The sequence below is a fragment of the Lagopus muta genome, chromosome 1, assembly GCF_023343835.1.
Source record: "Lagopus muta isolate bLagMut1 chromosome 1, bLagMut1 primary, whole genome shotgun sequence".
NCBI lineage: Eukaryota > Metazoa > Chordata > Aves > Galliformes > Phasianidae > Lagopus > Lagopus muta.
Window position 1 is genome coordinate 158,837,555 of NC_064433.1, and position 13,891 is coordinate 158,851,445.

Here is a 13,891-nt window from a genome sequence, read left to right on the forward strand (position 1 = left end):
ATATGAAATAATTAGTTCATTCTTGTTGGAGATATAGAGCATAATGAAATATAAAATATGGATAAATACAACTCCCCGCAGAATTTGAATTGGAAATTCAAATATGTGATAACTTCATTAACTACTTTTAAATGATACTTGCCATTTAATGTCATTACTGATGCAGAAATAACATTGCAATGTAACCATGAAGCTGTTTTGGAATACATAGTACACACTTGTCTTTGTTTTAAACTCTTAATGTAATACAGTATAGGATAGGATAGGATAGGATAGGATAGGATAGGATAGGATAGGATAGGATAGGATAGGATAGGATAGGATAGGATAATATAATAACTAAATTTGCATCAAGTGAATTCAAAACAGCTGGTACAAAGCAGCAGTAAGACATAGCATACATGTTGAACCCCATTTGAACATGTATCAGTGATGGTGCAATATACAAACATTTGAGTATTTGAGACTTTTTTTTTTTTTTTTTTAATTCAGCCAGTCTCTGTTGAGATTTTTTTCTTTAAGCAATGAGAATTTCCACTGTGAACACTTTTTGAAAAGAATTAAACAAAACTTAGTGTAGTCATAGTAGAAATAAGCGCTACAAGCCAGAATTTCTGGGCATGGCATTAACATTCAAACAATAGGCCTTCTCATGAGATCTAAACATAGATTTCAAAAATAGTACCTTCCAATAGCTTGCAGGTGCTGAGACCATCTGCACAGAAAAATTCACTGGCTGAAGGCCACTGCAATGTTAACATTCAATATTTATCACTAAATTACAATGTCATGTTGGTAATGTATTTTCCACACATTTGTGAACTTTAATCGTCTATTTGATTTTACATTATAATATTTTACAAGTAAACACAATCATGAGAGCATGTACTATCAATACACAAATAATTCAAGCAGTCACACTGGATTATTTTAATGGTGCAATATTTAAATTTGTTTGTAACACTTCAGATAAAAATTGGGATGTATAAAGCTCTAAGGGTTATAATGTAATGTATTCAGTGTTCATTCATTCCAGGAATAATAATTAAATCATAAGCAGGCAAACAAAGAATAACTTAAATAAACAAATAGACTGTTCTCTTTACTTCAGAAATTGTATGGTGCACAGAGCAATTTTGTAATAAACAAACAAACAAACAAATAAATAAATAAATAAACCCTACTTCATGTCATGAGAAAGTGATGTTTTAACGCTATACTTTCAATAAGTCCTTGGAAGATGACTCAAGGACAAATACAGTCACTGAGTTCAACACTATCTGACCTTATCATGTAAAAATCATTAAGGGGGAGGGGAGGGGACAGAACGGGGGGGAAGGGAGGGGAATCTTTAGACTATGCTTTCCACTCACTGCCTTCTCTTAACTCATATTGATGATAATGAATTATGAACCATTATGTACTTAATAGTTTGAAAAGAAAAGCCTTTTAAAAAAATCAAGTAAAATCTAGAAGATATCTTCTTTCTGCTTTTAGTTTATGAGTAATAATTAACAGGTATTGCAAGAATCATTTATGTTATCTTTCTAAAAGATGTGGTTTGTTACTTGCTGTAGTGAACCTACTTTAGCAGGGGGATTTGGCTCAATGACCTCTAGTGGTTCCTTCCAACCCACACATTATTGCGTTTCTGTGTTTCTCTCTTTACTACAGTAAAACTCAGGAACCTTGCAATCTTTCATATGTTTACAGCTTTTATCTTAGGTAAAGAGCTTTTTCCTTTAATTTTCTCATAGAAATATAAGCCATATACTCTCAAAGGTAACTATATATAATTTGCTATAGGTCACAGAGAATATAAGTAGCAAAAACTTGTCTGTTTTAGAGTCACACACTAAAGTCTCCACATAAATTTGTCAGCACTTCATAAGCTATGTTTTACAGTCTATTTCTAACACTTGAGTATGTTTCCAAACTACAGGTCAGTAAAGTAGGAATATGGAAAATTAAATTACATTCAAAATTCCCATAAATAGACACACTGTTCTTTTCCTCATTCCTTTGTTTTCTTCCAAACAGTCTCAGTGAATAATCTGGTCCAGTGATTTTATTTCAACATACACTGATTTATTTTTTTTGTGTGTGTGTTTGTTTTTTATGCTTATATGCTGCTCTACATGGGAAAGATACTAATATAAACATTCTTAAAAAATATCTAGAAAGAGTCAATAGAAATTATCTCACTCTTTTAGGATACATAACTAATCTCAAACAAGGTAGATAACATAAAGTTATTTTCCCCTTCATTCATCTGTCTCTACATCAATCTCTACAAGATCAAGTGGACAGACATTGTAAAGCAGGTAAGAGTCACGGGAGATAGGTACAGGGAGATTGTGATAGACCTTTAACTACACTAGATGTAAGTGGGAGCAGGAGTTTTTCTTTTAATTGATGTAATGGTAGTGAAATTGTGTCAGAATTTGAAAGACTATTGAGGAGACTACTTCCATTTTTTGTTTCATGTACTCTTTCACTGAACATACATCTTTGATCTGAAACAGGATTGGCACGCACATATATGAAACATCATGAATATCATGCATCAAACTCTGCATAAAGCATGGAAAATGCTTCGTAAGTAAAATGCTGCAGGGAGTATACACGTGAACTATGTTTTTCAAACATTTATATTCATAGAACCACAGAATCACCAAGATTCGAAAAGACCTACAAGACCATCCAGTCCAATCTTCCACCCATCACCAATATTTTCCACTAAAACATTTTCCTCAGTACAAAATCTAAATGTTTCTTGAGCACCTCCAGCAACAGTGACTTTACTACCTCTCTGGGCAGCCTGTTCCACCTTCTGACCACTTTCTAGGAGGAGAAGTATTTCCTAATATCCAACCTGAATCTCCCCTTGTGCAATTTGAAGCCATTTCTTCTCATCCTATCACAAATTACACGAGAGAAGAGGCCGACTCCTACCTCAACACAACCTCCTTTCATGTAGTTGTAGAGATAAGATCACTCCTGAGCAACCCTCTAACAGCCCATTGCTAAATCACATCTCTGAGCACCACATCCAAAGAGGGATGATCACTTCCCTGCTTCTGCTGGCAACCCTATTTCTGATGCAAGCCATGATGTCATTATCATCATGCCCTCTTAGCCACCTGGGCACACTACTGACTCATGTTCAGCTAAGAGTCAGTCAATACCTCCAGGTCCATTTCCTCTACACAGTCTTCCAGCCACTCTGTTATTGTTGCCAAAGTGCAGGACTCAACACTTGGTCTTCTTAAACTTCATCTCATAGGCCTCAGCCCAGCTGTTCAGCCTGTCCAGATCCCTCCATAGGGCTTTCCTATCCCCAGGCAGATTGACACATCCTGCCCACTTGGTGTCATCTGCATATTTACTGAGGGTGTGCTCAATGCCCTCATCCAGGTCATCACTAAAGATACTGAACAGGACAGGCCCCAGTACCAACCCCTGGGGAATACCACTCATGATCAGTTGCAGCTGGATATGACTCCATTTACCACCATTCTCTGGTCCTCACCATTCAGCCTGTTCTTTATCCAGCAACAAGTGTATCTGTCCAAGAGTTAGCTTCTCCAAGAGAATACTGTGGGAAACAAAGTCGAAGGCTTTGCTGAAGTCTAGACAATATAAGCTTACATATAGAAGCCTAGTGATATGATTTTTTTTTTTTCATTTACAAAAAATATTTTTCTTAAACTATTTAATTCAAAAGGAATCACTGAGTTTACCTCATGGCTCCACATAGGACTATCCATAAATCAGACCATATGTCAACGGTTTATGGGCTGGTCCAGCCCAGTTCCGTGACCAGCAGGGCGGAGGGATCTGCAGATCCGCGCCTCTGGGAAAGGGGAAGCAGGGGACCCCAAAATACTTGAAAACAACAGCACTGATCTGAGGTGGAACAAATGATTTTACTAAATATAGTATTAGTAAAATACAATGAGAGAGAGAGAGAGAGAGAGAGTCTGTTTGAATTGTATAGACCTCACCACAATGCTGGGGTGAGAAGTGCAGTCCAGTTGAGTGACTGAAGTACAGACGGCGAAGCGCAGGCGGCAAAGCGCAGGCGGCGAAGCACAGATAGCGAAGCGCAGACAGCGAAGAGCAGGCGAAAAAGCAGGATCAGGTGACCTTGCTTGGAGTTATATCCCCTTGCTGACCGCAAAGTCTCCTGGGGAAATGTAGTTCTTCTCCGACGGACGAACATTCGGCAGATATCAAACCCCACCCCCAGTGCATTACATGATGTTATGGTGTGGAATACTGATGACCAAAAATCATAATACCATGACACCATATGTTTGAGAGTGATCTGCAGACCTTTATTGAACTCTGACAAGCTTGGTGACCACTGCCCTGAGGAGCTTGTTCTAGTGCCTGAGCCCCTCTTAGTAAAGAACTTTTTCCTGATATCTAACCTAACTCTCCCCTGTCACAGCTTCATTCTGTTCTATGGTGTCCTATTACTAGCCACCAGAAATAGGAGATCAGTGCTGCTCCTTTAATCCCCATCATCAGGAAGCTATAGGCCACAATAAGGTCTCCCCTCAATTTTCTCTAGGCTGAATAAATCAAGTGACTTCAGGCATTACTTATACATCTTCCACTCTAGATCCTACATCATCTTTGTAGCCCTCCTTTGAACACTAATAGTTTTATGTCCTTATTGTACTGTGGTACCCCAAAAGCTACACGCAGTACTCAAGGTGAGGCCACATCAGTGCAGTGTAGAGCAGGACAATTACCTTCCTTGCACTGCTAGCAATGTTGTGCTGGATGCATTCTAAGCTGACCTTCCTGACTGCCTGGTCAAATAAATTGTAATTGACTGCCTGTAAATAAATAGGCCAATAGATGGTTGTAGAGAGCAATAGCATCTCCTGAGCTTCCTCTTCTTTTGGCTAAACAATTCCAGTTCTCTCAGCCTCTTCATTTTGTTGTATGACAGCAACGCATGGTCATTCAGAACTTGGCTTGTTTTTCATGTTGCTGTCACCACTGCTGAAGTGCACAATACACCACCTCACTGTTCTCACATCCACTGCTTGGTCTCCATAAACATTCAGAATGTGTTGATGAATATCTGTGGGTACCATTTTTAATTTCGGATGGAGGAATTCAATAACACACCTTTGACATACTCATTTCCGTGTCAAATGCCATTTTGTCAGACTGCCCTCTGCTGCCAGCTCTTGCACAGCGACAAAGCACAACAGAATATTAATAGGAAGGTTCAGTCTTTATTGACATATCACCAACCTCTGTCTCTGATGTCATGGGCCAACATAATAAAACAGGAGATAGTATTTGTGGAGAGGCCTCTGTAGCTTAATGTTTTAAAATGCTAAGGAGAAAAGGGAAAAACTGAGTTCTTCCAGTTTTTAATGTTTTAGCATTTAAATAAAATAACCAGCAACTTGTAGTAAACAATGTCTGTACATCGTAATTAGGTATTGCATTTGACTCCCAGCTAAATCGTATTACTACTACTTATTACAATGACTGAACAAATTTATTCTATAACGGTCTTTTTTGCTATGGCAGAAATCCTAATTGAACAAAAAATGTTTATCTCTTCTGGGATTTGGAGAGTCAGAAGCATACTAAGTTTCCAATTTTCTCTGCAAGACTAAGAATTTTCCCATTTTGTAGGCATTTAATGTCTAAATTTGACTTTGTTCCAACAAGAAACACTATACTGCATTTCTTTAAAGACACACATTAGATTTTTAAGCACAATCTCCAAATAAGTTATATATCAATTTATTTTTAATATCATTGCATACAACTTCAGGGGCAGAATTATATTAATGAAATAACATCCAAATTTTCTATCTTTGATTCTAAATAAGATGAAATTCAAGTCAATAATGTTCTGAGTTTAAAAGAAACAATATCCAGAAAATTGCATAGATTAAAATAAACTAGAAAAATGTGGGCATTCAAGATCAATGTTTTGCCACGTCACCTTTAACCTCTCAGAAAATAAGTACCTCAGGAAACATTCTCCTAGATTTTCTTCAATAAATTGTGATCTTTTTATGCATTCTGTTTTCAGACATTTCTGTTATGATACCATGGGACTCCCTCCAACTGCAGCTGAAATGTTACTCATAGAAGTAGTCTGCAGAAAAAAAAAAAAATTATATTTCCATTTCTCACTTTGAAACCAAATGTACTAGTCTTATCTTTATAGTTTGTGTTGTGATAATGGTTTGCAAAAGACTTTTTGTCCTGAATTAGTATCCAATACCAGAGTTTTTTCAGATAATTCACTGATTACTGCCATATATAATGCCATTAGTCATTATTTTACATTCTGACCAACCACAAGGGAAATAAATAGTCTTCAAATCCTAAAAATAGAATGATATCAAACATCAAGCAACAGTTCTAACTTGTTATCCTGGTAAACATACAAACTGAAAATGCAGAGAACGCTGTGTAAGTCCACTTAATAGCAGAAGGATTGTTTGTTGAAATTAACCTAAAATATAGATATATCTAAAGAGATAAGCCTAAAATAGCTATGCATACTTGTATTTCAACTGCTCAGCTCTTTCTAATAGGACCAGTGGATTTTAATATAGGTTTTTTATCCATATATTTCCTCACACTTTCATCTTATCTTTTCAGCAAGTGTTAATTAGTTATATTGTTAGGCATATTTAACCCTATTTGGTTATAGGTAGTTCTGGTAGGGCTACTGAGCTATGTTTATATATTGATTATATGTAAAACTACTGAAAGGTATGCTGCTTTTCATATTCATAATAATAATAATTCATAATAATAATAATTCATAATAATAATAATTTTCATATTCATAATAACATGCAAAAATGTTTCTTCTATTAAAAATAAATGTATAATTGGGCATGTTTGTGCATTTGGAGTTCATTAAGCAACGTGATTGTGGAGGGACTGAATGAAGCTGTAGGTAAATTAGGTACATTTTATTATCATATCTATTCTGAAAAAATATGATTTTTAAATTTTTCTTTTGAGGTAAACTTGTTGCAGAACAATATTCCATCAAAGATGTATGCCAACAGATAATGTATACACATTAATATTAATTTTCTAATGGAAATATTTAGTTTTATCTTTATCAGTGAAATGAACATTAAGTTATAATGAACTTCAGATATTTAATTAATTGGATATACCATTTTAATAAGTGAACATAGATTGATATGCCTAATCATGGCAACTATATCTACATACAGTTGATCTTGCATTATCTTTTTTTAAAATTTCAAATAATGTGTTTATCAAAAATATATTTATTATGATGATTCATGATTAATGTGAATACAGAGCCTGTATGCAAATCACGTCAGCTATCTGTAATAAAGGTAACAAGACAGCCGGTAGTTATTCTTTTGTGTATATTTGCTTCTTTTTTTTTCTTTCTTTTCACCCCTCTGCGCACAGTATGGATACATAATTCTATATTATTTATTATTTTTGTTACTATTTTATTATCTTAAGTATGCTCCCTATAGGTCCTCAGATTTTTTTTTTTTATCAGAATATTTTCAGTTTTCTGACTTTCAGTTCTTAGTACATTCGACTTGTCACATAAAGCTTTCAGCTGAAGCTTTGCAAATCAACACATTTTTATTCTCTAAAATTGACTTGTATTCAAACCAAAAAGCAAGTTCTGCCCTGGGCCCCTTTGTAAAAGTGAGATCAATAGAGTCTGGATAACTGTTCTTAAATGTACTGCACAAATACCAGTAACTGTTTACCTTTAATAGTGAGTATTTGTTAAATGCATACAAAAAATTACTTCAGATATAATTTAAGCATTGTTTTTATCATTTCACAACAAGCAGATTAGCAAGCAGTCATTGTGTTAAAGATGTTAACTTGTTAAGTGGCTATTAAGACTTTTGGAATTACTTCACATGTAATAATCATCATCATTAAATACTTTAAGAATATTTTAAGAATATTCCTGGAGATTAGAGTTCACTCTTCCATTTTAGGGTATTGACTAATGAACTCAAGTGTTTTCTATAATTCAAAAGGAACAACATATCTCCTGAATCAGATGGAACAGTGCTTTCCTGACTTTTATTGGAAATGAGAAGTTTCTGTCTGCATGATATAATCACTGCATTACATGGTCTAAAGAACACTCCCTTCTCTTCTCTCTGTCTCGCTGCTGGCAAGAAATAATGCAGTCATTTACCATTAGCCTGAATGAAGACATGAGGATATTGTAAGTGGCTAATCAGCATCCAACATCAATCTGAATGAAAAATGCTGGCATAGATAAATGCTGACCAGGCAGTACTCAGATTTAGAAACTTGAATTAGCATTTATGTTGAGCCAATTATGTTAAGCCAATTATATAACTTTTTATTATTATTATTTTATTTAATAAAAGTGGTTCACAGACAACAGATTTTTCAAACAGAGGAAGTTCAGTGTCCTAAGACAAATGAGATCAACTGTTTAAAGAGGTACAGTGTTGTTTCCAAAGGATGCCTACAGATTAATTTAGAATACATACCAAACTTCTAGTTACATTTACTTTAGATGATCCCTGCTTAATAAAGCTTAAGAATCAAAGGATGAAGAATGGAAACCCTAAAGTTCATCACATTGTGTTGTAAGAAAAAGATGAGGTATAGGGAAACAGATACAAAATATGACATAAGATACTCTGGGGAAAAAAAAAAAAAAAAGTTTCCAACTTACTTAATTCTTGGCTTCTTGTTATCTCTCTCTCTCTCTCTCTCTCTCTTTTTTTTTTTTTTTTTTTTTTTTCCCTCCTGTCTGGAAGTATATCCTTATAACTCTCTCATTTCCGACAGAATTTTCACATGGCATTGCACCATTTTTATGTGATTTCTCTTCTGATTTCTTTTTTTTTTTTTTTTTTTTTTTTTTTTTTGGCCTTACTATGCCTTTTCCTTCTAAGACTGCAGACTGCACAGTGGTGACACCATTATTGTTATTTAATATTTTTAAGCTTTGGTAATGGGTTCAAAATAGGAGAAAACAGAAGACTCAGGTTTTTTACTACTAGGGACCCATTATTGAAGTAGGAAGATGCAGGCACAAAACATTCTGAATTATACAGAGGGATTACTACTGCATTTGTCATTCTATATTTATGGCAATTCTTAATAAATTAATAGACAGAATACAGGAAATTACTTTTAGCCTTAATAACTAGCCATTATTGAGTATGAACAGTATTCAAGGGATCAGACTTCTTCACAGACATACTTCTGAGGACATAAAACTGGTAAAATCAATGCTAATGATTCTTTCAGGAGAGAGGTTTTTAGAATGAATGGCAAATCTAGAAAAACTGAAATTTCATAAGTGATCAAAGTAATGTGGAGTTTCAAATGGAATTCTATAAATAGTTTAGACAGAAAAAAAGGTAGAGGAGAGGTTTGTGTTTTTTGTTTCTTCAATAATAACAAAAAATAAAGTTAAATTTTAATAAAGATACATCTTCCTTTCAAAATGCCAAAACATGTTTCTCAAATAAGTGCACCAATTATTTTAAGACTTGTGAGGCAATTTTTCATTTTAAATTGCAATGTTTAGTTTAAAAATGAACTTGAAAAAAATTTTGAAGATAATTACATTTCAGTGAGAATCAACAAGCATGATTTTTATTTGTTTTACCACAACACTTAGTACTTCAACTTGACAGCACTATTTTTTTTTCTTTTTTTGACTTCCATTTCATAGACTGAACAGAAAATTCAATGCAATGTCAGATTTCATCTATTTGAGCTCTGTATTTTCAGGCACATACTGTAATTCTTTAGAGTCAGAAGAAAGTCACTGAAAACAGAAATTGCTTTTTAGCTGCAAAGTAATTGTATCTGATGATGAAAGGGGGTTAGACATTGTATGTCCATTAAGAAGTGGCAAATGGAGAGAAAGAAAAACAGCAAAGATTTATTGCAAAGTCTTTAGTCCAAAGAAACATACTTAGTGTTACATATATATTGTGGAGTATTTGGTCTCTGCTCATTAATTGAAGAGGCTGAAAGACAAATCCTTTTTAATACCAAAAATCCATCTCAGTTGTTTCAGATATTCTAGAGACTCTCAAACACCAAAAGATGCAGTGTTTATAAGCAATTAAATTGAGCAAATTATCATAAGAAATGTAAAAATATAAGCCAGGCTGTTTAGCAGGCCATCTTTCTCCTCACAGCAAAGAAAGCAAGAAAATAACCACTGCACTACAAATAAAATATCATTTCTAATAAAGATTCAGGATCTCCCCAGTTATGCGTGAGGAAGACTGAAGTGTCAGCTCTAAGAACACAAAATAGCATTAAGATGATGTGCACAACATCAGATAAAAGTAATCAATACTAACAAGGATTTTGCTTAAGTTTTAACTGTGCGAACTAGGCTTTTATTTTTTTTTTAATAAATGTTAATTTGGAATATTAGAGAGTTATACCATTTATTTGACAAACACTAATGTTGTGGTTCCATAGGAACAGTATATTTCTTTTCTGCTGTTAGACTAAGATTTTCAGTGTAAAATAAGTACACTTTAAAAATCTGCCAGTTAGTGACCAGTTTTCATGTCATTTACTCAGCTTTACAGGCTGATAATCTCTCAACTACATGAGAGATCTTTGCAATTGTATGTTAATAATCAGTTTTGCATTTTATGTGTTCACATCTTGAATTGTTCTTTAGAGAAGAGCAAAAGAATTTTTACAGCGGAAAGGTAAACAAAATCAGAAGAGACATAAAACTATGTGAGTTACCTGTTTAGAATTATATGGAAAATGTTATTAATGCTTCTTGATATGTTACTAAAATTTTGGAAACAAAAATTCCAAAAAGGATTCAAGTAAAAATGTTGGTTATAAAAGTCTGGGAAGTTTGAAATTGATTGCTAAAATTAGCTTTTTATGTTCCTCTCAGTCTAATAACTGTCTGTATGTTTGTGTAGCTTACGGAGTAGTTTGCGTAAGTCAGAGGCAGCTCTATCCCATTGATCTGACAGAACAGGGAAGGAGCTCCAAAGAAAAATCAGTAAGTATAAGGAAAAGAACAAATGAGACAGGCTCAGAAATAAACATAAGAAATACCAAACACAGTATGGCAAAGAAAGCTTTAAAGAAAGCTTTAAGTAGTGTGGGAGCATTCAGTAATATCTTATGAACAATAATAACTTGTATTTTAAAATGTTAAAGCACTGTACGGGAAAAGCGATGAAAAGATTAAGATGGCAAAATCTGGTGACAGAGTTTTAAGTGTTACTAGCACAGCACCTGAATTATATGTATCTTATTGAATCCACAGTCCTGGAAATCGATTTTTTCTTTTTTCTTTTTCTCCCTGCTACCCAAAGCAGAACCTATGATTGACACTGTCTGTGTCATTGAGAGAGAAAAGATTTAACAAAGGGAAAAACCGTACAACAGCAGCTGGGAGAGAGGAGTTAGACAATGTGAGACAGAGCCCCGCAGAAACCGGGGTCAGTGAAGAAAGATGGTCAGAAAGCGTTCCATGCACAGAACAGAAGATCCCTGCAGCCCAGGAGAGGCCCATGGAGGGCAGTTGGAGAAGAATAACATTCTGCCGAGGAGAGACCTCATGCTGGAGCAGGCAAGGAAGAGTGAGAATGAGGGAGCGGCAGAGTTGAAGTGTTATAAACTTATTGGAAACCTCTGTGCTGCCTGGGGACAAGAGATAGAAGAGGATGCGGGGGAAAGTAATTTTTAATTTTCCTTTTGTTTCTCACTGTTTTTTTGTTATTAGTAGGCACTGAATTGCATGAATCTCTCTATACTGAATATGTTTCTCTTTTGTCAGTAATTGGTGAGTGATCTCCCTGTCAGTACATAAACCCTTGAGCTTACATTTTGTTCCATTGTTCCTCTAGGATATTGAGTGAGATAGCAGTGTGGTAGAGTTTAGGTAACCATCCATGTGGAGCCACCACAGAGCCTAAATCAGGGAAAAACTGAAATGAGATAGGAAGAGTCAAAATCTGGCACCTGTATGGAAATTTCAATTTTCTCCTAAATGTAACATATGTAATACTCTCCATAATCAAGCTATTTGGTATTACAGAGAACTTTGGTACTGGATGCTATAGTTTATAACAGGGAACAAAGGCACAGCTGTCCCAGATTTTTCCAGCTCTGTGATCTGCCTTATTCCGTGTCCAGTTTTAACTGGGCATGGATAAGATTTCTGTATTCTGCCAAAGGACAGTTACATACGTAGCATTCTGCATTCTCAATCTTCAAATAGCCAACACTGAAGAAAAAAAGATGAGTCTTTTCACGTTTATTCTTGTGTGCAGGTGTGTGGGGTAATTCATAATCAGATACTAGACTGGAAAAGGAATAGATATGTTTCAGGGAAAAAGATATATTAGAACATAAAAGCAATTACTTGTTATGACTTATTATAGAATTATAGTGTCAAAAGTACCTCTTGACACTTTTCCTCTATAATGAGGATCAATAATGGTGACAGGGAATCACACTGCAGAAAAGTAATTTCCATGAAAATCTATTATTTTCAGCATGATCTCATCAATCAAAGCACTGCATTTTCTGACTGTGTACATTCCATCCTCACTCCAGGAAAAATAAAAATTACTTTGTTACAACTGCTACAAAATCTATTCAGTCCTATTAAATAAACTGAGTTAACTATTTGCTTAAACATGGTACCTGTGAAGAAATCTCTATGTTCATTTTAGTATGGAAAATAAATAAATAAATAAAAAGTAGAACAAAACAAACAAAAAACACAACTCTTGCTAGTAATAAGTTGCTCAAAAATAGATAATTTAAGATTTAGGGGAGAATATTTCTGTTTTGTTTCACTTACAGAATCATGCTGATGTAAACTGTTTAGCAATTCAGATAGGAGTTTTTACCAATTTAGTTAATAATAAGCTTGAAATAAACAACCCCAGCTACAAGAGGACAATTATTTTATTTGTTAAATAACAGAAAAATCACAAATATACATGCTTACAACAGATTTCCCAAACCAACTATGTAATTTCCCTAAATTAGTGTCAATTTTTCATCAACATTACTTAATCAACAGCCTTCCATAACTTCCAGGTCCAAACTCAATCATATCTGTATATATCTGTATCATACAGGAAGTTCCTGGCCTGTACTTCAGTGTCCACACAGGGAAAAAAAACAACAACAAAACACAGAGAGAGAAGAAAATATGAAAAGAAAAAAAAAAAGTCTCACATCCAACAAAGAAAACCAAAAAACTCTCTACAATGACTGTATGGAAACAACAGTGTGTCTCGGCACTTATCTGAGACAAACTGTGATCAATTCTTTAAGACACTCATGCCCTTGGGTTACCTGTAGCCAAAATCTACTAAAAAGAATCAGCTCTCGTGTAGAGATAGCATGATACTGCAAAGGTGAAATCTATACTGCTGAATTTCTGTCTATCTTGGCAAAAATATGTATCAGCATTGTCAACTGATAAACTTGATCATCTGGAGTAAAATTTTACTCTGAATTTAGGTATCTGTACATGTGTACATGAGGCTTCCATAACCACAGGCAGAGAAGGTCAGAATAATACATTTAATAGAGACTAGTCAGCTACACAGATGATCAAATGGAAGTGTTTCTTTTAGATTAAGATCAACAGCTGTCTATATTCCATTATAGAATTAAGAGACTAGATGTGCACACACTATGACAGATACATAAATTTAATTCAGACCCATCTACATGACAGTCCTCTACCTGAATTTGGAACTATGTCTCTCTTGTTTTCGGAAAACATTCTGCAAATAGCTTGATCTTGCTACTTTCACTTCTTGCCATTAATCAGTGACTGATAACCTTCCTTTCACATGTTATA

General features: G+C 34.6%; 1 long non-coding RNA gene across 1 annotated transcript in view; it reads left to right on the forward strand.

Moving 5' to 3' along the window:
* LOC125699356 (uncharacterized) overlaps positions 1-12,390 on the forward strand; it is a 29,838-nt gene extending 17,448 nt beyond the window's left edge. Inside the window, exons 2-3 of the long non-coding RNA XR_007379525.1 lie at positions 10,977-11,059; positions 11,379-12,390. This is a non-coding gene — a long non-coding RNA (uncharacterized LOC125699356). The remainder of the gene's footprint in view (positions 1-10,976; positions 11,060-11,378) is intronic.
* Positions 12,391-13,891: the final 1,501 nt, after the last annotated feature.